Source organism: Podarcis gaigeae (assembly GCF_964106915.1).
Source record: "Podarcis gaigeae genome assembly, chromosome: 11".
Taxonomy (NCBI): domain Eukaryota; kingdom Metazoa; phylum Chordata; class Lepidosauria; order Squamata; family Lacertidae; genus Podarcis; species Podarcis gaigeae.
The window spans coordinates 54015675-54041735 of record NC_139687.1 but is presented as its reverse complement, the minus strand read 5'-3'; the positions used below and the strand labels follow the sequence as shown (position 1 = coordinate 54041735).

Sequence of the window (26061 nt, the reverse complement as noted above, 5' to 3'; positions counted from 1 at the left end):
ATCTTCACTCACCCCTTATTCCACAGCAGGGAAGGCTGTGCCATTTTGTGGTCTGCCTCAGATGCCAAAATGTATTGGGAACAGGATTCTGGACTAGTTGGCCACTTGTCCAGCAGGGTTCTCCTTGTGTTCCAACCTGTTCAGCTTTCAGCCTTAAGCTTCTCTTACCTCATCACTCACACACACACACACACACACACACACACACAGAAGTAGATACCATCTCCAAATTTTGCTGCTGATGTGCCCAAATTTCCATCTGAGCAGGGAACTACACAGCTGGCAGACTTCATTTCTTCTGCCCCCCTTTGCACATAAGAACCTCTCGCTGTTCTTGCACCCTTGAACCAGCTGCTGTCTTCCCTCCCTCCCTCCCTCCTCCCTCCTCCCTCCTCCCTCCCACTTCCCTGCCTCCAACCGGGGACGGGGTGGGGGCGCAGCTGCGGTTGCAACCAGCCTGAGCTAACAGCAGGTGGCTGCCCGGTGACTGACAGCCCTTCCATGACGTCATGCAGGTGGGCAGGGCGCCGGGAGGCGTTCGAGGGGAGCTTATCAGTACACAGAGAGAGTGAGTGGAAGGAGGGAGGGAGGGAAGGAGAGACAGAAAAGAAAGCCGAGCTCTCGCTCTCTGTGTGTGTGCGTGCGCGCGCGCTTCTGTCTCTTTATGGCCGGTGCTTTTAAATATGAAATGCACCTTAGGTGAGGCTTCCCTGCGAGAAGGGAGATAAGAGACCAGGACCATCTTTCCTGCCTGGGCTCATTCAGCTGGCTGGGCTTCTCCCCCCCCCCCATAGGTGAGTAGCTCCATTCTTCCTTCCACAGGGATGCTGGTTCCCAATTAGTTCCGAGGAGCCTGTGTATATGTGCGCGCGCGGCTGCCTGATCTGCGCTCAGGAAGAAAAGGATCATAATAATAATCAATGAAATGAAATCCATAGCCAAGAAGATCCTGGAGGGGCATATAGAGGAAAAGGAGGGGGCGAAGGAAGGGAAGAGATCCGGAGGGGTTTTGCTCGCCTCTGCGCCTCTTTTTATCGGTCCTATAAAGAACGCTCTCCTTCTCATTGTCCTAGAGAGAGGGGGGTGGGGAGCTGGTCCTCCGCCTTTTAGTCCTAGCCGGATTGTTCCGGGGGGGGTGTGTGGATGGGAGCTGGTGGAGGCATCGGCGGCTGCCTTGGCTGCCTGGGGTTCTTTCAGGACAGGGTGATGGGAGGGAGCGAGCGAGGGGAGGCGAGCAGCAAAGAATGAATGACGAGACGAGTTTGGCTGGGGAGGCATCTTTCCCTCGCTCCCGCTCCCTCTTTCTCTCCACTGCCAGCATCCGAGTTAGGCAGCCCCGATCCTTTTTGCGCGTTTTGGTCGTCAGGAAGCTCCTCTCAGTTCAGAGGGTCTTGATTTTAACGGGAAAGCCCCTCCTAATTCAATGGGACTTCACTCCCCAACTCAAAAGCGTGCAGAATTGCAGCTTTGGGGATTGTTTAACCGTGGACCTGGGAGAGAATGTATTGTTGCGTTTGTGAAAGGCAATGTCTTTCTTTCTTTCTTTCTTTCTTTCTTTCTTTCTTTCTTTCTTTCTTTCTTTCTTTCGCCCCTTCCCCTCTTGCTCTGTATTGCACTGAACCAGGAGATTTGCACTATTGTCCTCCTTGCGCCAAGTGGGTAGGCGCCGGAAGAGGGTTTTCCCCGGGGCCACCTTTCCACTTCGGATTCTGATGCCTGCTTAGCGCTGGGTGAGCAGGTGGGAAAGGGCTGTCGCTCAGTGGTAAAACATCTGATTTGCGTGCAGAAAGTCCCAGGTTCAGGTCCTTGGTTTCTCCAGGTAGATAGACGCATGTCACAGTTCCTGGATAGCCGCTGCCAGCCATCAATAAATAAATATTGATTGGCTTTTAAAAATCACATCACAAAGTCCAGTCTGAATAAGATTAAAATATTATTTGTACCTTTCACAACCGAAGTGAGAAAGACTGTAGCTCAGTAGCTCCAAGTAGAGCTGGGAATGTTCCTGTCTGGAACTCTGGAGAACAGCTGCCAGTAGACAATATTGAACGAGATGGATCAATGGTCTGTTTCAATGTTTAATACTAGCAGCCCTAAGGAATATGACCAGGATCCTTTTCACATGGTCTTGCATCCTCCTTTCCTAATTCTTTAGCCTTTACTACGCCATGAAAGCTGGTGATGGATGTTGGCATCTGTCTGTCTCGAGAGCAATGGAGTGTGCCTCGAGGGGTGAAGTCAAACCACTGAGTTAGCAGCGCCAAAGTGACCTCCCTGGGGTGCAAGCCTGGGCAGGGTGTGTGGAGGTCCTGGGCTGCCCAGATGACAAGACCCCACCCCCTGGCCTCGCTGATGTAGTCCAAAGGAAAGCAGAGCGATATGTTTGGCACCAGCTTGGCTTGCAGGAGTTGCGTACAAGGTGCCATCCAACTGCTTTAGGGACTCCACTTCAGATTTGTTGTAGGGTTTACTCCTTTGCCATTTCTTCTCCTGAAGATGTCTGGCAAGGCAGCACAGGTTTAGGACCAGAGTTTTCCTTCTAAATGGACTGCCTTCTCAGGTGGGTGAGCCCCATCTGCCCCTCTACAGCACATGCAGAAACCACCCTCCTCTTGACTGTTGGGACTCCACCATGGGTCTCCACTTCCAAGGCAAGAAGGTGACTAGCTGTATGTTTTCTTGGACACAACAATAGTGTATTGCAGGGACTGGGATACACGATAATGACCTGATTCGAGAAAGACTGCTAATGCCTTGGGAGTTAACAGTTCAGTCCTAGGTAAAGGGACCCCTGACCATGAGGTCCAGTCATGACCGACTTTGGGGTTGCAGCGCTCATCTTGCTTTATTGGCCGAGGGATCTGGCGTACAGCTTCCGGGTCATGTGGCCAGCATGACTAAGCCGCTTCTGTCAAAACAGAGCAGCGCACAGAAACAACGTTTACCTTCCCGCCAGAGCGGTACCTATTTATCTACTTGCACTTTGACATGCTTTCGAACTGCTAGGTTGGCAGGAGCAGGGACCGAGCAACGGGAGCTCACCCCTTCACGGGGATTCGAACCGCCAACCTTCTGATTGGCAAGTCCTAGGCTCTGTGGTTTAACCCACAGCACCACCCTAAACCATGTCTATTCAGAAGTTAATTCCCACCAAGTTCAATGGGGAAGTGGGTGTAGGGTTGCAACCTTAGAACAATGTAGGGACTTTGCTGGTTCAACGCTAAGCTCTGCACTGAGCATTTTTCCAGCGGTCTGAGGGAATGAGCTGTTGGCCCCAGCAATTCATCTGCACTATTGAGGCAGTTCTGGGTTGCTTGACAGCAGTGGGACTCTCCCCAGTCTGGAAAATTCACCAGTCCTTCTTCATGTCCTTCTTGAGTGGTTTTACCTGGCTGGAATGTGTCCTTGAACTCGGGCAATGCCTTTTGTTCACCTGGATGGAGGATAGAGAGGTCTGTTTAGGAACCAGCCTACTGTATGAAGATAACATTTACATTTGCTGCTGCACTCACTTTCGCCTCTGCCCCTGCTCCTCAACAGAAGGTTTCCAAGAAGGGAGTGGGTCCCTCGGTGTGGAAAAGATCCCCCACTTGAGCTGTAGATTCAGGGGCAGTCTACCTCTTAGAGCAAGTTGCTAAGGAACAAGATCAGGAGCAGTCCCCCATGCCCTTATCTCGGTTTGCTTCTTGCAGATCAGTTCTCACACCCCAGTGCCGAAGCAAATGTGTTCAGCGAGGTTACCCATTAAAAAAGTTAAATAAATGCACACCTGTATTTCACGTGGGACCTGACAGGTATTGTACAGACATTAAACAGGAATCAAATTGCTTATGAAGTTGGCTGCAGACACACCAGGCAGCAGTTTTAAAGAAGTCAAGTCACTGCTGCTTACCAGGAGGGAGAGTGGAAGAGGCAAGGTTGCAAGGAGGTCAGCGCTGTGCAAACTCACTGGAAGAACCCCTGGCATTTCCGCAGCACCAACCAGCCCTCTCTGCCTTGTCCGTCCCACTCTCTGCCTGGTAAACAGGAGCATCCTGCCTGCCTGGAAGTCAGGTGAGTGTCATTGCCCAACTGCACCACCTGCCACTGTGTTTGGCTAGAGGTAGCCAACATGGGCGCTCTGTTGAACTACAGCTCCCATGTCACTCCATGTTGCCCTGGACTAGGGCCACAAGGGTATCTTAGCAAGCAGAGACAGGGTGGGCACCTGACAGAGTGGGCTCTAATCCATGAAAGCTTCTGCCACCACGAATCTTTCAGATGCCACAAAGGACTACCTTGTTCTTTCTGCAACAGGCAAATGGGCACCACAGGCTTGCAAAGAATACTGGACTAGGTTGACCTCACTGTGCTCTGGCAAGCACTTCTTACGTTCAGAGGCCAGAATGTTTATGCATTGACTCCTGAGTATGGGACCTTTGCTTTTATAAATGAAATATATATATAAGCAAACCTCATGGGGATTCTGTTTCGTTTTTTAAAGCAGACAACACAAGCCATCAACTAGTTTCAAAATTGCTGTTGCATTGGCGGTTCCCAGACCACTCACGCCCCTGCCTCTCTCTATATATGATGTCTAATCCTCTCTCTCTCTCCCCCACCCCTGCCCTTGCTATAAGCCTGCTTTGCTTGCACATTGTTTTTTCTTTGCTGGCTCTCCTGCGCTTTAAAAGCCAGCGTTCCTATAAAACCAGACCTGATGCCTACAGCGTACGAATGCTTCTCTTGCAAATACCGGTAACTGATTTACATTTGTATGAACGAATTCTGTTATGCTGTAAGTGTACGTAGCAGCTCGCCCATTGGCTGAATGCATCCTTTGCTGCGCTCATGCTTTCAGATCTACAGAAGAAGCCCTTTTGGTAGTCACCGCACCTAGTGAAGTCTGTGCTGGAGGGGGCTGTGGGAGTGTGTTCTCTGTGGTTGCTCCACACCTGTGGAATGACCTTTTGTCAGAGGTATATCATGCTCCAACACTGCTGCTTTCATTTCATCAGATGCAACTCTTTACCCAAGCCTTTGAGGAGTACCAGGAGATGGAGAGTCTGGGACTGCCTCATTTAGCTGCTGCCGCCTATGTTTTTTAGTGTGTTTCCACTGCAGTTTGATGAATGTTGTGTTTAGTCCAGCTTATTATTATTATTATTGCCAGTGTTGGTTTTCAATGCCTATGCATTTACCTTCCTAGGACCTTTGAGCCAAAGGTGGATTATAAACACTTGTAATAAACAGATTCATAAACAACAGGTTTCCAAGGGAGCAACCTGTTTATTGAGCATTCATTCTGTTTGATTTGTGGGGAGATTTGACGATGTTGGCTGTTTAAGGAGCATTCGTTCTGATTTGTTTCCGGGGAGGTTAGTCAACATGGTTTCAAACCATTTCCTCATGGCTTTCCTTACTGTAAACTTTGGAGGAAGAGGGGTTGTCGCGCAAGGCCTCCCAATGATCTTTGAGTTCGCAAACCTGAATTTGCTGCCAGGGGACTGGATCCCACCTGAACATAGTGACAGTCCGGAACTGTGTGGGTGGACTGAGAACATGACACCACACTCACCAAACCAGCACCCTTTGTATGCACCCAGGAGCATGGGATTTGGAAGCTGTTGCATGGCTATTGATGCACAAACTCTATTGATATTGGTGCTCATTGACAAGCTGCCGCATACAAATTTGCCACTTAAACTGATAAAGTAGCAAGGTACTTACCGTATTTTTCGCTCTATAAGATGCACCAGACCATAAGACACACCTAGTTTTTGGAAGAGGGGAAGAAAAAAAATATTCTGAATCCCGGAAGCCAGGACAGCCAGCGGGATCGCTGGCTTATGGGATAGCTGTGTGCAGCCTCTCCTGGCCAAGGGGAGCCTTCATCCCCTGCCCAGGAGAGGCTGTGTATGGCTAAGGCTCCCCCAAGAGCCGCGCTCCCTTAAAGAGTGCGCGGAGTGTGTGTGCAGCTTTTGGGGGCTTTTCCTCAGGGAAGAACATCCAAGAGCCGCACACACACTCCACACGGCTCTTTAAAGGGAGCACTGAGCAGAGCCTCCCGCTTGCATTCGCTTCATAAGACGCACACACATTTCCCCTTACTTTTTAGGTGGGGAAAAGTGCGTCTTATAGAGCGAAAAATACGGTATGTGCACCCCAAACTTAAAAGGAGTTTACTTGCAGCAGATGGATCCCATTTGTGGCACACAGATTTATGATAAATTCCTCAATAGCAACTGTGCTAGTCTGCCATGGCAAGAAGCACAGAAGAAACTCGAGACACCGCCCCCCCCTTAAAGACTGCTATATCTGACTATAAGATCTAGTGTGGAGTAGTGGATAGCTTGTCACACCAGAATTGGGAAGATGAATTCAAATCCCCTCTTGACTCTTGGGTAGCCTTGGACCAGTCTCTGCCTGACCTACTTCACAGGGTTGTTGTGAGGTTTAAATCTGGGGGTGTTGAGGAGAAACATATATTCTACCTTGAACTCCTTGGGGGGTGGGAAACGTGAGATGCAAAGGCAATAAATAATTGCTAGACACTTGTAACCGGAGAACGGGAAGCTTAGTTCAAACCAGCCTCTGAAATTTGGGCCCAGGTGCAGATTTCTGCTGCTTACTGCTTCTTAGTCCTTGTTGACAGATCACAGTGCGAGAGTGACAGTGAAAAACATTAAGTGCTGGAGTTATGTCAAACTTCAGTAGTGCAGGGAGGTAGTTTTGTGCCTGGACTTTGTGCTCTTAATTGTGTCACCTTTAGGCAGGTGTAGGGAACATAGGAAACTACCCTGAACACAGGCAGAATACTGGTCTGGCTAGCTTGGCATTGTCTCCACTGACTGGCAGCTGCTGTCCAGATTTTCAGGCAGGGACATTCCCTGCTTTACCTGGAGAGAGGAGGGAGATTGAACTCAGGACCATCTGCTTACAAGGCACCCGCTCTGTCACTGAGCTGCTGTTCTTCTCCACTCCATACGTAACCCTTTGCTTGTGAAACATGCAAATAATATTTCTTTCCATGCTTTGCTACCCTATGGGAGTTTTACTTGCGTTGCATTGAAAAATATTTCAAGAATTGCTTTTAGGATAGGTTTTTTTAATTAAAAAAAGGTCCACTTTTTGAAAAGAGGGTGACAAGAGGACAATTAATTTTGTTAACATGCCAGCATTTGAGACTAGGTTATGTCCAATTCCCACAGAAAAGGTCTTAGCACTAGTATAGCTCTTAGTACTATTGTCCCCGCAACTACAAAAAAAATAAAATTGCTCTCCTGTGTTGCTGTTTGGAAGCTTTCTAAGTCTGAAAATGCCTAAAACGATCGCTGTTCCATGTGTGTGAATAGCAAACAAAATAGCAGATGGAATCGAAATTAACTGGCGTTCTAGTCTAAGCTGCCTAACTATGGTTTTTTTGTTTTGTTTTTTTAAAGTGTGCTAATATTAAGCTGAGTTATCTGGCTTCGGCTTTCACTTGTTTGGCCTTTTTCTGGATATGCAAAGCTAGCGACCAAATCCTCTTAAATAAATCTTCATCAGTGTCTCTTAGAAAGCGCAGCCCAGTTTGCAAGAAAGTCGATTACATCACCGCTCCTGTGAAGAAGTCCTCCTGGATGCTTACATATCAATGCCTGACCGCACACCATGGGTTCAGAGCCCTGTACAAACATGGATCGCAACAAGGCTCCTGTGACAGCTGTCAGTGTTGCAAGCCTTGTTTTACAGACATTTTGGAAGGTGAAATGTCTTGCCTGAGGCTATACTGGGGGTGGGTGGGGGGAGAGAAAGCAAAATTGATGGAAGTTAATCTCCACCAGTGATTCGCAAGCAGTAGGGCAGCCATGGTGGCATGAGGTGTTTAGAAGAGGTACCGGTAGTTTTGATGTCCCAGGGAAGGGAGAGGTCATCTGATGGGGCACGGCAATGCCAAATTTAGCATGCCCACAGCTAGCTCCCACTTACCTCCTTACTTCCAGCCAGTCTGGGAGGGAGGTGGCAATAGATGTCAGCTTTCTCTCCCTCCTCCTCTCTGTCAGTCTTGTCCTTGCAGAACTCAAGAGGGAGGAGGATGGGGAGAAAGCTAGAATTAGTTTTGAGTATATTGGACTCCATGACATTCATGTAGGAAAGTCCTGCCCAATACAGATAGGTGTTAAATGTTGAGAAGGCTTGAAGGAACGTAAGAAGAAGAAAATTACAGGGACAGAACTACCTAAAATGTATAGAAACATATTTATGTATGCTGCTACAGAGGCAAGAATGTTACTTGCCCCAAAGTGGAAAGAAGCAGAAGTCTCAGCAAAGAAAGAATGGATATAAGAACAAGAAATCAAGATAATATATTTTTTTTAAATAAAAGAATGGAAATGGTCTGTTAAATATTTACAGATAAAACCACTGGCAGGAGTATTGTAAAAACCTGCAGTTTTATATGAGTGCAGTGGAATCTTGGTTGTTGAATGTAATCCATTCTGGAAGATCGCTCGACTTCTGAAACGTTTGACAACCAAGGCACAATTGCCGGTCAGCAAAATCCATTGGGAAAAAATGGAGAAATGCGCCTCGGAAGCTGTTCGATTTCCGAGGTGTGTTCAAAAATGGAAGCGTTCACTTCTGGGTTATCAGCGTTCAAAAGCCAAAACGTTTGACTTCCGAAGTGTTCAACAACCGAGGTTCCAATTTATATATTTGAAGAAGATGAACAAATGAGTAAATTAAGTTAATTTGAAGATATTAGAAACAGAAGATATTAGAAACAGAAGATATTAGAAACAAATTTAAGGAACCGCAGAAAGAGGGGGAGGGAAGTCAAGTTTTGAAATGTCAAAATGATTGTAAAAGTAGTGAAATGTATAAAATTAGTGAAATGTATAATTGCCCATCTAGTCCAACATCCTGTTCTCACAGTGGCCAAGCAGATGTCTGTGGGAAACCTGCAAGCAAGACCTGAGCACAAAATCACTCTCCCTTCCTATGGTTTCCAGCAACAGGTATTCAGTAAGATATTCAGGTATTCAGCCTGCACCCATGGAGGCAAGTCAGCAATGTCTAGGCAACACAATGACCATATACACACATAATAGACAATCTTTATAGAATTCCTTCAAACCATAACAAGTACAAAATGAAATCTTTAGTCTCAAAGTCTCTGATAATCTTTAAATGAAGCAAGGTACCAGACTTTGTATGATGAAAGACAAAGCTATGAAGCTTTGTATATTCAGCAAATATGATGTCCAACGCTGAACAGTGATTCTGGATATTGGCTACTGTTTCATAGAATTCTTCGTCAGCGTGGTGGGAGGATATAGAATTGCTTCATAAACTGATTTATTTTTTTTTAACAGAAGATGACCTGCGTGACATATCACTTTACAAAACTTATAATCTATAATACAAAGAAGTAATTATAAAGAGTAAATACCCCATCTTCATTTAAAGATTTTCAAAGACTTTGAGACTAAAGATTTCATTTTGTACTTGTTATGGTTTGAAGGAATTCTATAAAGATTGTTTATTGCATATGTGCATGGTCACAGTGTTGCCTAGACATTGCTGACGTTCTCTTTGCAACACAGGGGTTTGTTTGCCCACTTACCCATGGAGGCAAGAGCATAGCCATCATGGCTAATAGCAATCCATAGTCTTATGCCCCATGGAGTTGTCTAATCCTTAAAAAAAAAAAGTTGTTGGCCATGACTGCCTCCTGTGGGAGTGAGGGCCATAGTTTAACCATGCACTGCCTGAAGTTGCTATCCACGTCAATTTTGTATCGGCACAATCCTTGATAATTGCAGGTGTTCATGTACCGTGCTTTTAAATTATGTTCCTGTAGTATGGGGGAGTTAATGGGAGGACACCAAAAGTGGACTTTGCAAGCCTTTCTTGTTGCTAAGAGACTTTGCCCACCATCTGTTACGTAATGGTCTGAGGACCTCGCTGCCCTGGCTATATATGTAGGATGCATGTACTGATAATATTATTACTCATACACTATTTTTATTTTCTTCTTCTTTCCCTCCCTTCCGTTGTTAAATCTGCAAAAATAAAATAATAAAATAATAAAAATAAAAAGCTTGCACTGAATCCAGTGAGTCAGCCAGGGCTACACTATACCACACTGTAGAAGATAAGGCTATTGATGATTTCTAGCTTTGACAGCTGGGTAGGACCAGTGTCAGGGACTGCATGCCCCTCTGACTATCAGCTGCTGGGAAACACAAGTGGGGAGAGAACTGGCTTTGTGAGAACAGGATGTTGGACCAGATGGGCCTTTGAATCATAGAATCATAGAGTTGGAAGAGACCACAAGGGCCATCGAGTCCAACCCCCTGCCAAGCAGGAAACACCATCACAGCACTCCTGACATATGGTTGTCAAGCCTCTGCTTAAAGACCTCCAAAGAAGGAGACTCTTCTTCCTAATGTTTAGGTGGAATCTTCTTTCTTGTAGTTTGGAACCATTGCTCCGTGTCCGCTTCTCTGGAGCAGCAGAAAACAACCTTTCTCCCTCCTCTATGTGACATCCTTTTATATATTTGAACATGGCTATCATATCACCCCTTAACCTCCTCTTCTCCAGGCTAAACATGCCCAGCTCCCTTAGCCGTTCCTCATAAGGCATCGTTTCCAGGCCTTTGACCATTTTGGTTGCCCTCCTCTGGACACGTTCCAGTTTGTCAGTGTCCTTCTTGAACTGTGGTGCCCAGAACTGGACACAGTACTCCAGGTGAGGTCTGACCAGAGCAGAATACAGTGGCACTATTACTTCCCTTGATCTAGATGCTATACTCCTTGGGTCTGATGTAGCAAGGATCTTCTTATAGGTAGCTGTCCAAGTACACTTCATACAGATGAATGACACAGTCAACGTATGAAATGAATACGGCTAATTTTCAACTTGAATCGGTTCTCACCACGCTAGTACCTTATCTTCCAAAACTCGATCAGTCACATATGCCCGCTGAGAGGACAGAAGAAATTCCATTCCCCCAAATTTATTTTCCATGTTGATATGCGTAGCAGAAACCAAAACCACAATTCTAGCTGTTTTCATGGTGGATTTTATCTCTTTCTCTTTCCCAACAGTGAAGTGCAGTAAATACAAAGCCTATCTATCTAATCTCAATCTCAATCTCAGTCTCTGTGTGTGCACATGGAGAGAGGGAGAGAGTAGGGTGGAATGCTGTTTTGGATAAGAACATAAGAAAATGCACAGTCATAGGTTTGAGCCCCACACGGGGCCAATGATTCCTGCATTGTAGCGGGTTGAACTAGATGACCCTTGTGGTCCCTCCAAACTTTACAAATTCTATGATTCTATGTGAATTGTAGGTGGGTTCCCATGAGGCAAGACACAGTTATAACAGCAAGAACCTTTATGGAACAAATAGAACTGAACAACAGGGGCAAAACAACTGCTTATATATATTTTTGAAGGCCTGGGCCACTCCCACTCCCATCGTGATTGGCTGTCTAAACTTCTAAGCTGCGAATCATGACTCAGAGTTTAAGGGCCAATGGCAGAGACCCAAATCCTGAAATGTTCTGTGATTGGATATTATGTATCAAATCAGAACACAGGGGCTCAGAATCCTTAGTCCAGACCAAGGGTCAGCAAACTTTTTCAGCAGGGGGCCGGTCCACTGTCCCTCAAACCTAGTGGGGGGCCGGACTATTTTGGTTTTTTGGGGAAGAACAAATTCCTATGCCCCACAAATAACCCAGAGATGCATTTAAAATAAAAGCACACATTCTACTCATGTAAAAACACCAGGCAGGCCCCACAAATAACCCAGAGATGCATTTTAAATAAAAGGAAACATTCTACTCATGTAAAAAACACACTGATTCCTGGACCTGCCGTGGGCCGGATTGAGAAGGCGATTGGGACAGATCCGGCCCCTGGGCCTTAGTTTGCCTACCCATGGTCCAGACTCAAGCTCAGGCAAACACAGACCACTGAGTGCATAATACTATGAGAAACTGCAAAGGTCCTCACCAGCACCCTTGCGGAGAAAAGTTGTGAGAAACCATAGAAACAGCTTGGTCCTTTGTGCTGCCCACTATACTGTACTCCACGTACCCAAAGATTTATGCTATGGAATGACTACACAGAAGAAGCAACAGTTATTACTGATAGGCGACCCCGGTGGACGAGCCCCATCTGCCTCTCACTTCCCTCTACAGCACATGCAGAAACTGCCTTCTTGACTGTTGGACCTGTTAGAATTCCTGCTCCATGATTGCAGTCATGGGATTGTTGTCTATCATATGATGGTATATGTTTTGACTCCACAGAGTGGGAAGTGATGGAGACAGGATGTTTGTGTTACTGTGTTCCGTGAAGTGGGACTATTGTCCTTTGTTCTTTTTCTCTTTGCTGTCTGATGCTAGAGAGAGAGGAAACCATGTTGCAGTGCTCCGTGTGTGTTTATATGTAAATAAAGTAGATTAGCCAAAATGCTGAGTTGCTGAGGTCTGTTAAGCAAACTGCGAAAACTCTGAGGATCCCTAAGTGTGCCAGTGTCAGTTGGCATCTGTCGCTATTATGTTCGGGCTGAAGAAAGCTTTTGAAGCTCCCAAACGATTGACCAGGAGGGAGAGAACATGCCAGTCGGGCATGTGTCTCTACCAGGGTCCTACTCGAGTGTAGGCTGAGCTCCTGACAGGATCCACTATTGGTCATGTTCACACAATCTGCCGGAGCCTGTGTTTAAGTGCAGGGGAAGTCCCTAACTTACTGAGGGTTTGAGACCCATCGGTTCCCCTCACCTGGTTTAACTGGCCATTAGAATCTGTTCCCGAGGTGTGGCCTGTTGGGAAACTGTGTATGTGCAGCTACTCACACAGAGTCAATTAAGATTTGGCAGACAGCCAGAAGGCAGTCTGAAGGAGTAAGTCTGCCTGGTGATAACAGAGACATGGAGACTGCTCCCTGATTGGTCAAGCTCTCTCAAGGGAGATAATTAATGGCCTACTAACTGGAATGTGTTCGTTCAACAGTTCATTGGTTCAGTGTGTCAGTGAGTATAGGAGTTGTGAGTCGTGTCAGAGAGAGCTAGCAAAAGATCCATGTTCTGTTCCTGTAAATAGTCCACTGTATATAATAAACACGTAACTACAAGTTCCTGCTTCCTGCTTCGTCTAGTCTGTCTGCAGCCAAGTTGCCAATTGCTTCTGTGGATTCTGCGTTTACTCTGCTAGGTCTGGCTAAGGTCCTGCAACTAGTCAGAAATTTGCGAAACACCAATAGGTTTTACCAATATGGCCACTGTGACATACTGACAGCTTCTAGGAGCCACAGATGAGAGCTGAGTGCAGGTTGGGGATCAAAGGTGGACAACCTACCCCAGAAGGAGTACAATGTGTCCCCTTATCAGAGGTACTACCCCTCTCTTAAGACCCTATAAACCCCTGAGGCATCTTGGCAGGAAAAAGAACACTTCTCATGCACCCCTACTAAAGAGGGTATTTGGAGCAGAGGTTTCTGTGGAAGATCTTAAGAAATGTAATTGCAATTATAAATGGTGTTTTTAAAAAAATTTCCCCTTTGTCTGCATGCCTGATGAACCCATGGTGAGCATTCTTTGCAAAACCAAGTATGCAAAGCAGATTGAAAACGAGGAAGGAGAAAAATGGTAGATAGTTCTGGATACTGCTCCAGTAGGGAAAGTAATTTTTAGCACATTTGAGTTAATTATTATTGGAAACCTTTCTTGCCACCCCACTGTCCTTTTTGCTCTGCTAAGTATGGGATTCCTGTTCTCTTGGTTTTGTTTCATCTCCTTTTGCATGCCACCCACTGTGATTTTCACTACTCATTAAGTGAATTTCTCAGGCAGCTAGAACGCTAACTGGCATTTCTGAAGATTCCTTTCTCCTTTTGCCCCCCGAAAAGCAACTGTTAATTCGTGGCATCAAAAAAGACAATGAATTAATGAGGGCAAAATTAGTTAAAGAAGGTGAGGATCAAAGATACCGCAGAATGCAAAAGAAAAAAAAGGGGAGAGAAAGGTATCCTGATAACAGGACTACTAAGCGTGTTATGGGCCATACCCAAACTCAATTACTTGCCTATTTTGGATAGAGATAAATTAAAACAGGCTTTTAGCATATGGAAAGCTGTGCTAGTTGGTGACATATATTTTAAAATGAGTGTCGGGCTGCAAAGGAAGAGCCAAACACTATGCCTTGTTTGTTTGTTTGTTTGTTTATGTTTATTTACTGTATTTATATCCTAACCTATCATCCAAGAGTGAATTATGGAGCTGGAGGAGACTCTTGAGAGTCCCATGGACTGTATCCATTCTTAAGGAAATCAGCCCTGAGTGCTCACTGGAAGACCAGATCCTGAAGCTGAGGCTCCAATACTTTGGCCTCTTCTTCTCAGAAGAGAAGACTCCCTGGAAAAGACCCTGATGTTGGGAAAGATGGAGGGCACAAGGAGAAGGGGACGACAGAGGACGAGATGGTTGGACAGTGTTCTCGAAGCTACAAACATGAGTTTGACCAAACTGCGGGAGGCAGTGGAAGACAGGAGTGCCTGGCGTGCTCTGGTCCATGGGGTCATGAAGAGTTGGACACAACTAAACAACAACATTATCCAAGGAGCTCAAGGGGGTGTCCATGGTTCTCCGTTGCCTCATGGAATCCGCACAACAACCCTGTGAAGTAGGTCACCCTGAGAGGCAGTGACCGCCAAAGGTCACCCAGTGAGCTTCATGGCTGAATGGGGATTTGAACCCTGGTCTCCCAGGTCCTAGTCCAACACTCAAACCAGTGCACCACACTGGCTCCTTAAGTCTTGTACCTTTCAAGAAGAGCCTTAGGGACATAGGAAGCTACCTTGTAGCAGGTCAGACCATTGGTCCATCTACCTTAGTATTGTCTACACTGAATGGCAGCAGTTATCCACTATTTTAGGCAGGAGCTCTTTCCAAGTTGCATCTCGAGATGACAGGAATTGAACCTGGGATCTTCTGCATGCAAGGAAGATGCTCTCCCATTTTGCGGTATCCTTTCGCTATTATGTCCATTGCACAAGTGGAAAACTGAGGGCGAGATGTACTTTAGAAGAAGATTAGAAAAATTCTTGGCTATTCATGAGCATGGTGGCTATTTCTCTCTCTGCTGTATTGACTAGGGGAGGATGGGTTATTGGTTTGTTTTCATTCCTGTTTTTTTATTGTGGATTTTGTGTTTTTTTAAAAATCTTGCATTGCTTTGTTGTAAACTGCCTTGAGCTCTACGGATGAAGGGTGGTATACAAATTTAATTAATAAATAATAATAGCAGTGGCTCTCCAGGGTTTCTGACAGCCCACCCTGAAGACATTGAGCTTGGACCTGGGACCTTCTGCATGCAAAGTACCTGTTCTGCCTTTGGACAATGGCCACTTCTTCCCTTTCCTAGGAAGCAAAGCCTTTACCCTTCCTCTGTGTTTTTCTCTGGTTTCTGGTGCTTTTTGATGTTCCCCAGAAAAGGCTGTTGACACACTTATCTGAGAGGCTTGTGCATTTATTTTCTGTTTGCGCAGAGAGCAATTTAGGGTGACAGAACAGAGCAAGGCTCCGTGGCAGGCTGGAGATGAGAAATACGTCCCGCCCGTCACCCCATGCATAATGCCTACGCAATTACCTATCCAGAAGCCCTTCTGAAATGAGCTGTTTCAAAGCTGGGTTAGAGCTTCCGCTCTTCACTGATGCACAAAAGGTGGGCAGTCCCATCATCAGCATCCAACATATTTAGAGCAAACTCCAATTGTACGGAGACATGGCCATGCCAACTTTGCTGCCTCCACTAAGTTCTTGAGTCGCCTCCATCTAAGTGTTGTGAAAGATGAACGGTTGCTTTCGCCTACCCCAGTTAACCCAGTCAGACCATTGGTCCTCCAAGCTCAGTCCTGTCTCCACCGATGGACAGTCGCTGTCCAGGATTTCACACAAGGGTCTTTCCCAGCCCTTCTCATACCCTCCAACGTTGCTCCGATGAGAATAGGGACATCCCATTCCATAATGATCATTTTAATATATATACCCCACACATCTTACTGGGTTGCCGAAGCCACTCTGGGCTGCTTCCAACATATATAAAAACATAATAAAAGATTAAACATTGAGAGAAAAAATCTTCCCTATACAGGATTGCCATTAGATGGCTCAGGGGTTGGAGAATGCCATACCCTCCAACATTTCTCCAATGAAAATAGGGACATTCTAAGCGTTGGCGGAGGAAGAGGAGTGCGGTGGGGGGAGTGTACCGCCCCCAGCAGTGCGATCCTGGCAGGGTGCCATCACGGCTGCCCCCACCCTCACTGGGTGCCTCACTCCCACCTGCTCTCCGCCCCCCCAGTGTCGGAACATGAAACTCAGCCACTAATCCTAAGGAAAAGTGGGACATTCCGGGATCAAATCAGAAACTGGGATGGCTTCTCTAAATCAGGGATGTCCCTGGAAAACAGGGACACTTGGAGGGTCTGCCTTCTAGGAGATGCCAGGGATTGAACCCGGATCCTCCAGCATGCAAAACAGAAGGGCGCATGCTACCTAAAAAAAACCATTGTGTGTTTGTGCCGTTTGGACATACTGCATGTGTGATCTCAAACTGTTCATCCGACTGCATTACTCATAGGTTCCCAAACCATAAAAAGGTCAAAGTTATAGTATACCTGAAGGAGCGTCTCAACCCCCATCGTTCTGCCCGGACACTGAGGTCCAGCGCTGAGGGCCTTCTGGCGGTTCCCCCCTTGTGAGAAGTAAAGCTACAGGGAACCAGGCAGAGAGTCTTCTCAGTGGTGGCACCCGCCCTGTGGAACACCCTCCCATCAGATGTCAAGGATATAAACAACTATCTGACTTTTAGAAGACATTTGAAGGCAGCCCTGTTTAGGGAAGTTTTTAATGTTTGAAGTTTTATTCCATTTTTAGTCCTCTGTTGGGAGCTGCCCAGATGGGTGGGTAATAATAATAATAATAATAATAATAATAATAATAATAATATAGTTGTTATTATGATTATGATGGTGACTGGTTTTCCCAAATATATGCTCCTAAGTAAAATGTAAAGTTTGAACTGCAACCTTCATGAAACAGCAGGTCACTTTTCTGTTCGCAGTGAAGAAAATGGGCTATAAGAAAAATCCCAGGCAATTATATTTCTTTAGCAGCCTAGCAAGCTGTGCACATCCTTCCCAAAGCATAATAAAAGAGCTCTTATGCGTCTGGCCAAGGCCGGGAGCAATAAATTGACATTGGTGCCATACGCGATGGTTGGCGTGTTAGCTTTTGTCCATTGTTATAACCGCATTCTCCGTTCCTTATTTCCATTCACCTACGGCTAAATGCTATTTTATTCCCCTTGTCCTATTTACATATATGGACATTGTCTCTTCGAAACTGCCTGCAGCTGCACCAGCAAAAAAAATATAAAATAAGGATGCATCATTGCGGGAAACAAACAGGTTAGATTTGCAAAGCAATGGGTTATGGAAGACTGATCTCAAGGCTCAGGTGGATTTGCACGGGTGGAGGCAGTATTTCACATAACCTGGTCTCCACCCGAGTAGGGCTTTGAAAGTCACCACTGGCTGTTTAAATTGGGTCCCAAATCAATCAGTGACCAGTTCATCTATTTTAGGGTAGCCAGTTGCACATTGTCAAAAAAGAGGGCAAGCAAAATCAAACAATAGTTAAAGGGGGATGTATATGGTAATCTATGGGTGTAGATTCAAATTATTTCTTTACCTATAAATTATCTTATGCAATACTGTAATTTAAATATAGTAGCTCTATAAAGCCTGTGACTAGGTGACATGTGTGTGCCTGTCTAGTCTGCAAACTGTGGATGGAGAACTTTGATGCCCTTCCTGTTCTCCATTTTTATGGTTCGCCAGCTTTAATGGACTGGACAGCCCTTCAAATTGAGGATTTTATTCATTTGTTTGTTTGTTCATCCATTCAACTAAATTCATATGCTGCTTGGTTGTAGTAAAACATCTAAGCAGTTTCCCAGAAGTATTAAAACAGATAATAACATTTAAAGATAACTAAAATTAACAGCAGTGAAGATTAAGGCGTGTCAACAGCCATGTGCCTGGATGTTGTTGTTTAGTCGTTTAGTCGTGTCTGACTCTTCATTACCCCATGGACCAGAGCACTCCAGGCACTCCTGTCTTCCACCGCCTCCCACAGTTTGGTCAAACTCATGCTGGTAGCTTCGAGAACACTATCCAACCATCTCGTCCTCTGTCGTCCCCTTCTCCTTGTGCCCTCCATCTTTCCCAACATCAGGGTCTTTTCCAGGGAGTCTTCTCTTCTGAGAAGAAGAGGCCAAAGTATTGGAGCCTCAGCTTCAGGATCTGTCCTTCCAGTGAGCACTCAGGGCTGATTTCCTTAAGAATGGAGAGGTTTGATCTTCTTACAGTCCATAGGACACTCAAGAGTCTCCTCCAGCATTATAATTCAAAAGCATCAATTCTCTGGCAATCAGCCTTCTTTATGGTCCAGCTCTCACTTCCATACATCACTACTGGGAAAACCATAGCTTTAACTATACAGACCTTTGTTGGCAAGGTGATGTCTCTGCTTTTTAAGATGCTGTCTAAGTTTGTCATTGCTTTTCTCCCAAGAAACAGGCGTCTTTTAATTTCGTGGCTGCTGTCACCATCTGCAGTGATCATGGTGCCCAAGAAAGTAAAATTTCTCACTGCCCCCATTTCTTCCCCTTCTATTTGCCAGGAGGTGATGGGACCAGTGGCCATGATCTTCGTTTTTTTGATGTTGAGCTTCAGACCATATTTTGCGCTCTCCTCTTTCACCCTCAATAAAAGGTTCTGTGCCTGGATAGACTTGCCTAAACAAAAATGTTTCAAGCAGGCACTGAAAAAAATAGAGCAATGATGCCTGCCTAGCGTCAATAAGCAGGGAGTTCCAAAGTGGAGGTCCTACCACTCTAAAAGGTCACTTTCTTACAGCTGTGGAGCAAGTATTATGTGGCACCTGTAGCAATACTGATTCCACTGGAAACTGTAAGATATGGTATTGTGTGAACCTCCATAAGCTGTTTACAGTGGTTAATGGGCACTGTTTTCCTAGTTCCTAAGCCTAGCTCTTGTTTGTATACTGTTGCCTGCTCTTCCACACCTCTCATCCTGAACCCACTGATCATTTAGGAAGCATCTGCATCTCACTAGAGTGGTGATACTATAGAGTTTCCTAGGAGGTGATGTATGGAAGTGAGAGCTGGATAAAGAAGGCTGATAGCCGAAGAATAGATGCTTTTGAATTATGGTTCTGGAGGAGACTCTTGAGAGTCCCATGGACTGCAAGAAGATCAAACCTATCTATTCTGAGGGAAATCAGCCCTGAGTGTTCACTGGAAGGTCAGATCCTGAAGCTGAGGCTTCAATACTTTCGCCACCTCATGAGAAGAGAAGACTCCCTGGAAAAGACCCTGATGTTGGGAAAGATTGAGGGAACAAGGAGAAGGGGACGACAGAGGATGAGATAGTTGGACAGTGTTTTCGAAGCTACCAGCATGAGTTTGACCAAACTGCGGGAGGCAGCGGAAGACAGGAGTGCCTGGCGTGCTCTGGTCCACGGGGTCACGAAGAGTCAGACACGACTAAACGACTAAACAACAACAGGTGATAGGAAACCCTGCATTTGGCCACTGGCATCCCTCCAATCGCTTTCACTTGGAGCAAGCAGAACTCTCCGCTCTTTAATGCCCACTCTTAATTACCAACCAGAACTACTTTGGGCAGAGATGAATAACTGTTCAAGCCCACCAAACACTCCCTGGAGATAGCGTGGTGTGGATAGCGTCATTATGCATTCTGATCACTAGGTGGTTTGGGACTATATCCAGATGAAGTAATGCTGGTGTTCTGTTCTTGCTTAAAGGAGAGACCATCAAGAACTGGCCAGCTTCTTGACTGGTATCTATCCCCTTGAGCTTTCCATAACACCAATTAAGGAAAACAGACTTGCGTGTTCAGACCTTTAAACCTCCCCCTTAAATAAATCCAGACAAGACTCAAATTTTGGCAGAATTTAGGCCACAACTTTATTGACTACAGCACATGAGTGGTTGCATAGGCTCTGGTTCAACTAGCTCCCTGCCATGCAGGTAGCGCTGACCCAGGGCACCAGCATAGGTCAGCCTAGGGTGAACACCTGGATAGGCGGAAAGCCGGGAACAGGCTATGTCCACCACCCAGTTGTACCCCTGGACTCCGTCACAGGCACAACCCTCTCACAGGGTTGACCAAACCATTGAGTCCTTGGATTCCTTTAATGGAATACCCTTCACACAGGGATGGCGAGAGCGTTCCACCATCCCTATCATCTGAACCAGAGCCTATTCGCAACCTTACAAGTTGTGACAAAACCCAAATGGCACCAGCCAATCAGCCAAGCGGGGAAATTCCTGTCCCAGCAACAGATGACACACAATGGCATAGCAAGGTCAAGCGCAAAGCCCTAAAAGTAGGGAGAGGTGGGCAGGTGTTCCAATGCAAGCACCGAAAGAGGAAGCTCTGGGTCACATGAATAAGTCACTTGATCCGTTTAGCCTGCGTCCCATTGGCCCGATTAAACCCTGCATCATCGGACCTACCAATCGGGTGTTGTGGCTATCCAATTGTACCCACCCACAACACAGGGTTTGGTTGCCAGGTCTCACCGCAACACATGCCCTCTTTAAGGGAGGACCCGATTTGCAGCGAAAAAGTACTTAAACTGAAACTGTTCTTAATCTGAGATACCACTTTAGCTAATGGGGCCACCCACTGCCGCTGCTCAATTTCTGTTGTCATCCTGAAGCAAAGTTCTTAACCTGAGGTACTATTTCTGGGTTAGTGGAGTCTGTAACCTGAAGCGCATGTAACCTGAAGTGTATGTAACCCAAGGTACCAATGTAAAATAAAAAGGCAGGACCGGTTAAAGGTGTGGCTTGGGGAGGGGTGGTGATTAGGGAGGGGGTTGACCTGAAGAGACTCCCAAAGGCCATACATTTGGCTCTCAGGCCTGAGGTTCCTCACCACTGTCTTTTAAGGTCGATTGATTCTTTTTTTAACAAACATGTTAAAAACAATTGCATATTTTGGGAGACTGGAATGGGAGGTTCATTGGCAAAGTCACAGACACTCACTAATATGCCCTCTGTCGCTGGCTCTTCGTAGTTTTAGTCTTCGAACCATGACAAACAGTTTCAGAAGCAACATTCCCCCCATCTCACGGGGGGGGGGGCAGGAGAAGAACCTTTCATTTGTTCTGAATGCAGTGAGAGTGCCTTCCTACCTGCCCTTTTGTGCTTGTAATGTTGCAGCTGTCTGGATGCTCCTTTGTATATTGAAGGTGTTCCAGGAAAGGGCTCCTCCCCCCCACCATATGCTTTTATCCATCTCTTGGATTCATCAGGGAAACTACAAGAAGAGGTTTCTCATGAGGAAGGGAAGAGGTGGGGGGGGTGAAGAGAGAGCTGAAGCCCCACTTGAAAACTCATTAACCCTCTACTCTTCAAACGAAGGAAGAGTAGAGGAGGCAGTGGCGGATGCCTCCTGTAAAATGCACAATGTCCTTTCATTCATCTCCAAAATGCCTCAAATTTAGCATGCTTCAGATTGTGCCTGGAAAATTAACATAACAAAAAAGCCTGAGAGGCAGAAACAATAAAGAAAACACCCTACCTCTGAATTCTTTCCTCCGTTCTTGAATGGGGAAAATGCTATTTTCAACTAAATGCATCACATAGTGACAGTGACAACACGAACGACTTAGCTTTTCATCTGATGTGGCACATTTTAAGGAAATTAGTCAAGTCTGCTTCACAGGATTTCTTTCATTTATCGCAGAGAAATATATTGCATTTTGTTAAATCCTTTTTTAAAAAATATTTTTTATTAGGTTTTCCATTTAACAATCCAATCATATCACATTAGTTATTCCAAATTATACCAATACATATCGTAAAGTCCAAATATTTTGCCAAATTTTAAATTTTTGTTGGGGGTTCCCATGCTTCGAGTTCAGTAAGGGTCCGATCATCTCATATTTCTGCTGCTTTTGGTGTTCACAAGTCCCATCTTCCGATCTTCTTGTTGATATCGCTTTTCTTCTTAATAAGCTCTGAGTTGTTTCCACAAGCGAGTTAAGGCAAGCATTATTATGTTTCTGTGTGAACTTTGTAAGGCTCTCCCCCCCCCTTTTTTTTAAAGCTGGTAAGTCTTTTGTTTGCAGTAAATCATCATACGCTGATCCAAAAGTCCTGCTCGGGCAGCAGGCGCCATTTTTGTAGTTCCGATGAAATAAAATCTAAGCGTCTGCTCATTAATTTTCCCAGACCAGTTGCACCATAAACCAGTCTTTCCAGGAGAGATTTTGCCAAGTCAAACTTACAATCCAAACATGATAACAGAGCAATGGCTCTGACTATCAATCTCGCAACATAGTCTGTCTCATAATGGCGGATCCCGATTAAGAACTGCGTCACAGGAGAGCCTTTCATTTTCTTTCCAGATATTCCCAAAAAACAAAGCCTTTAGTTATTTCCACACAGTTTATTTTCCATTCTCACTTGCTATCAGTTATGTGACAGTTCTTCTGGGGGGGGGGGGTGTTGTTAGGTCGTATCATAATAAAAAACATACCAACATAGCTGTTATTCTTTGATGTTATCTTCTGTACAGTCCATTCCATCACTCTTAATTTCTCAGTGGCAGGCTTAATTAGCAGCTGATATACCCTTTTCTTTGCTCGAAACATGTGCAATTACTTTTATATCCAATATTTTATCTTAAGTAATGCAACTAGCGTCACTCTCAGAAGCAGCGTCTGGGAGATCCAATGCTCACACGAGGGCTTTCCGTCCAGTGCCCTCACCCCCTCCTTTCGAACTCGGGGGTGATTTGTGGGCAACCACGAATGAGGCTGCATCTTCCCTTCCCCGGGAAGAATTTTGGGAGGCTGATTTACTCCCATATCAGCCTCTTAATTACCTCGTGTGAGCTGGAGAGATGGTATTGTTGGCCATCTTCCAAGCGCCCCTAGCGGCCCCCGCATTTGTTAAATCCTGTCCTTCCACGTACAAAACTAAGAAGAACATTGCTAGTCCAATAGCTTGTTTTTGCCATGACCAACTAGATGCCTCTAGGAAGCCCAAAAGCGAATGCATTTAGTGTGCTGTTCAGAGTCTCCCCCTCATATCCTCACATCGACCTTGTGAGGTAGACTAGGATGAGAGAGCGTGACTTCCCAACTATGCTTCTTTAACAGACTGTGACATACCACCCCAATCTCTAAGCTAATCATCCAGAGCCTCCATGGTTTCCATAATTCAGTTTCCTTGGAATGAAGGTCAGCGGAGACTGTGAAATCCTTAGAATATATGGTGTTATTTACACATATATGCAACCTGAGTACAGGATGGAGGGGCTCACAGCATTAACACCCCACAGCATCAACAGTCCCAAAGGTCTTCCTTCTCCATTAGTGATAGTTTTGGGTCCAGCATGGAGCAAGCATGTCTCTGTGTCTCCAGCTTCTAGCCTGCATTCTGCTCAGCTCAACTCTGGCTGTTATTCTCCTACCCAGCAACTAGGTGAGGTGTGGTGGAGGAAAGACACCCCCCATTATCCTTGAAGGCACCATCACATAGTTGTAGCTCTTGCAACCTAGCTCATTTGGGGGGGGGGGAGAACCTGATGAGGACACTTAAGGGGCCAGCTAAAGTCATCTTACAAAGAAATTTGTCTGACTAGTTCAGCAAACTTCTGTTAGGCGCTAACCTTCACAAGGGAGTACAGGGCCCTAAGAATTGGAAGAAACTTGGGATATCACCTAAACCAACCCCCCACAAACCTACAACAATATTTACACACCAATCTTTAGCAGAATCATTAACTAATTAAATTTGTATACCGTCCTATACCTGTAGATCTCAGGGTGGTACACAAAACAACTACTGTATATCATCTGTCTCTATCTCTATCATTTATCTATCATCTATCTATCTATCTATCTATCTATCTATCTATCTATCTATCTATCAATCTATCTATCTATCTATCTATATCTATCTATCATCTATCTATCATCTATCTATCTATCTATCTATCTATCTATCTATCTATCTATCTATCATCTATCTATCATCTATCTGTCTTTCTAATCTATCTATCTATCATCTATCTATCTATCTATCTATCTATCATCTATCAATCTATCTATAATAAATAATAAAAACAAAAACAGAATCAACACAATAATTGCCCTTCCACAACATTTAAAAGGGCATTGCATGTCAATCAGCCAAAAGCCTGGCTGAAGAGGAACATCTACAGCTAGTGCTTAAGGGTGTATAATGAAGGCGCCAGCCAAACCGCCCTGGGGAGAGCATTCTACAACTGTGGGGCCACTGCAGAAAAGGCCCGTTCTTGTGTTGCCATCTTCTGGACTTCTTGAGGAGGAGGAACACAAATAAGGGCTTTAGAGGATGATCTCAGGGTCCAGGTAGGTTCATATGGAGAGAGGCGGTCCTTGAGGTATTGCAGTCCTTGAGTCAGGTAAGGCTTTATAGGTCAACACCAGCACTTTGGGCTGGAAATGAATTGGTAGCCAGTGCAGTTGGCTCAGGATCGGTGTAATATGCTCAACCTGCCTTTAACCAGGTGAGCAACCTGGATGCTGAATTCTGCACCAGCCGAAGCTTCTGAATCATCTTCAGAGGCAGCCCTACATATAACGTGTTGCTGTAATCTAGCCTAGAGGTTACCAGAGCATAGATGATAGACGTTAGGCTATCCCTGTCCAGATTGGGGCGGAGCTGGACCACCAGCCAAAGCGGATGGAAGGCACTCTGTGCCACTGAGGCCACCTGAGCCTTGCACAGCTGAGAAGAAGAGTTCTTATGCTTTGTTTTCTCTGTTTTATTAATAGGGAGGCTAGGAATATACCAGTGCAGAAATAGGTAAAGGTAAAGGGACCCCTGGCCATTAGATCCAGTCGTGACCGACTCTGGGGTTGTGGCGCTCATCTCGCTTTATTGGCCGAGGGAGCCGGCGTACAGCTTCTGGTTCATGTGGCCAGCATGACTAAGCCGCTTCTGGCGAACCAGAGCAGCGCACGGAAACGCCGTTTACCTTTTCCCCAGAGTGGTACCTATTTATCTACTTGCACTTTGACGTGCTTTCGAACTGCTAGGTTGGCAGGAGCAGGGACCAAGCAATGGGAGCTCACCCCGTCACGGGGATTCGAACCGCCGACCATCTGATCGGCAAGTCCTAGGCTCTGTGGTTTAACCCACAGCGCCACCCACGTCCCACCAGTGCAGAAATAGGACTGAATAAACCTTTGTGAGAGGTGACACTGACCAAGCTGATTGACGCCAAGGGTCTGTCGCTGGGACCACACTTGACAGTTCTGCTGCTTGGAGGTCAATTCTTATCTGTCCACCTCGCACGTGGAAGACTATTTAGAGAGACTCTTCCTTAAGTACAGACAGCTGGCTGGAGTCCTCTTGTCTGCTCAGCTCACCATGTAGCACCAAAAATGCAGCACAGATGGGTTACCCATTTTAGCGACGTTCCTTTTTAATTCCCCCTGCCTCCCCGCAAAGGTTAATGCTCCTAATCTCATTATTGCTGTAGGTGATTGCTCTTGGCTGCTGCTAAGCTGGTTCCTTGGTACAACCTTTGATTTTTCCCCCCAGTGTGTCATGGGAACGGTGAAAAAGTCACTGGGTATATACAGTGTGTTCCGTCCTGTGCTATTTTAGGATTTTGATTTATGATGCAGAGCTCTTTTCTTATTCTAAAAATTTAATTCCTATAAGGAGATTGTGCAGTAGTATTTATTGAAATGCACACTGTATGCAGGAGTCTGCTTGGGAAGATAAGGTTTCGTCAAAAGATGCATCTCTGTGTGTTGTTCCATGTTTGTGCCTTCTTGGAAACCATATCCCCTTTTCCCCCTAATCTCTCAAGTGTGAGGACTGTCTGTAGTTATTTAGGGAGGGGGATATATTCTGTATGTTCTCAGAGGCACCCTTGCCTCTTATTTCACATGCCAGCACT

At 45.6% G+C, this 26061-nt stretch overlaps 1 protein-coding gene across 2 annotated transcripts in view; it reads left to right on the top strand.

The window, feature by feature from the left end:
- Positions 1-540: 540 nt before the first annotated feature.
- MAPK4 (mitogen-activated protein kinase 4) overlaps positions 541-26061 on the top strand; it is an 87690-nt gene continuing 62169 nt past the window's right edge. Inside the window, exon 1 of one of the 2 annotated variants that reach the window (XM_083702791.1) lies at positions 541-794. The gene's annotated coding sequence lies outside the window, so the exon portion shown is untranslated. The remainder of the gene's footprint in view (positions 795-26061) is intronic. The other variant, XM_083702790.1, reaches the window with a different exon arrangement.